Consider the following 2,343-nt stretch of genomic DNA (forward strand, 5'->3'; position numbering starts at 1 on the left):
TGTGGACCATTTTTAAAGTCTTTATTTGTTACAATCATGTTTCTGTGTAATGTTTTGGTTTTTTTCCCCTGAGGCATCTGGGATCTTAGCCCCCTATCAGGGATTGGACCCCCACCCCCTGCACTAGGAGGAGAAATCTCAACCACTGGACCACCAGGGAAGCCCCCGGCGTTCCTTAAAGGCTCAGAAAATCACAAATATGTTGGCAACACTTCATGGATATGTGTACACATGCAAAATGAATCATGTGTAATGTAACATTTATCTGAAAACATGCTAAGTTCTGAGGCTAATGAACACTCAGGTGGTGGAGTGGAAGAAAATGAACACTTTTCTTCTTGGAAAGCAGCCGAAGTGCTAGTTGCTCCCTCATGCCCGACTCTGTGCGACCCCATGGGCAGCAGCCCACGGGATTCTCCAGATAAGAATACTGCAGAGGGTCGCCATGTCCTTCTCCAGGGGATCTTCCCAACCCAGGGATCGAACCCGGGTCTCCCGCATTGAAGGCAGATTCTCTACCCTATGAGTCACCAGGTAAGCCCTAATTTTGTTCTAATCTCAACCCTTCTCCTACCTGGTTGTGTAACTGTGAGTGAATCACTGAATCAGCCCTCTGAGCTCCCAGCGCATGGGCCCGGTTTCCAACCTGGTCAGGGATCAGGTACCACACGCCACAGCTAAGACCTGGCGCAGCCAAAAAGAAAAAAAAATTAAAAAAGAAAAAAGAAATAACACGACTTGTCTTAGTTTCTTTGTTGGAAACCAACCGATTTCTCAGATTTCTGTTATTTTATCCACGCCCACCCCTAGAAGTCTGTAATTCTCTGGGAACTTGATGTATTCCTTTCAGATAATTACATTCTTTCAGCTGAGTGCTGTAGACAGCAATGAAAGACGGGTTGGTAGGAAACACTCTTCCCGCATCAAGGCTTATGTTTAGGGCATACAAAGTGGGAGGCCGACGTCTGGCTCAGGGTCCCGGGCCCAGCCTGTCAAATCTGCCAGTTTAACCTTAAAGTCGGATGCTCTGAGGTTAGTCATATGCTGACCTAATTTATAAATGACTTTATCTCATGCTTAAACATTCCTATGCGGACCCTCACGTGGGCAAGTATTGGCGTTGCTCAGTCATTCAGTCGTGTCCTAGTCTTTGCAACCCCATGGACAGCAGCCCGCCAGGCTCCTCTGTCCATGGGATTTTCCAGGCAAGAGTGGGTTGCCATTTCTTCCTCCAGGGGATCTTCCTGACCCAGGGATCAAACCCACGTCTCCTGTACTGGCAGGTGGGTTCTTCACCACTGAGCCACGAGGGAAGCCTGGCATACTTATCATTTAGAACTATATAATCTTCATTTATAACAGCTACACAATAGGCTAGTGAGAGACACCGTGCGCGTTCATGTTTATCTTTTCATTCTTAAATATTCTTAAATGTGGACGGCACATTTCTCAGCACTGAAGACAAGGCAACCCCCACGCTCGTTCTGTGTCCCGCTGCCCGGCATCGCTGTTGAACAAAGCACCTCCAAACGTGGTGGCTTTCAGCAGCGAACAGTCGTCATTCGTCCCCACTGAGCAGAATGAGGGGCCAGCTTGCCCAAACCATCTAGTTCCGAGGTTGGCAGCGGGCTTGGTCCCTAGAGGCCCACGGGCGGGTCTGGCGGTAAACATGACGTCAGTGAGGCTCCAGCCTTGCCCGATCACCCAGCTGGCCGGCCTGGGCTTGTCCAGGCGCAGGCAGAAGGGTGCTCGGCAGCAAGAGAAGGCAAGCCCAGCACAGGGCACCCTCCCTGTCTCTGCCCGCATCACGTGATTGTGCCCCCCGACCAAAGGGGCACCGGGCCAAGCCCACAGTCCGCGCGGGACAAGGGCCGCCGTGCAGAGCCTGCCCCACGCTCCGTTCCGTTTTCGCTTAGGCCTACTGTCTCTTGCAGACATGTTCAATACCCCATCCCGTTCAGACGGTTCTTCTGTCATTTCGCAGTTGGATGGAGTTTATTCTCCAGAGCGTGGGGTGGGGGACGAGCCTTCTTCTGACCTGACCAGCATGTGCTGGCTGCAGCTCTGACGTCCAGCTCTTCAGAAGACAGGCCCTGAGTCCGAGGACGAGGAGGATGCGGCCAGAACACCGAGGCCGGGGCTCCACTCACTCACCTGGCCTGCTGTGTCTAACTCAGAGTGGGCTGCCAGGGGCTTCCCTGGGGGTCCAGGGCTGAGATTCTGCGCTCCCACTGCAGGGGGCCCTGGTTCAATCCCGGGTCAGGAAACTAGACCCTGCAGGCCACAACTAAAGGTCCCACACACTGCAGATAAGACCTGGCATGGCCAAAGAAAAACGAACAA

The sequence above is a fragment of the Odocoileus virginianus genome, unplaced genomic scaffold (genome assembly GCF_023699985.2).
Source record: "Odocoileus virginianus isolate 20LAN1187 ecotype Illinois unplaced genomic scaffold, Ovbor_1.2 Unplaced_Contig_3, whole genome shotgun sequence".
NCBI lineage: Eukaryota > Metazoa > Chordata > Mammalia > Artiodactyla > Cervidae > Odocoileus > Odocoileus virginianus.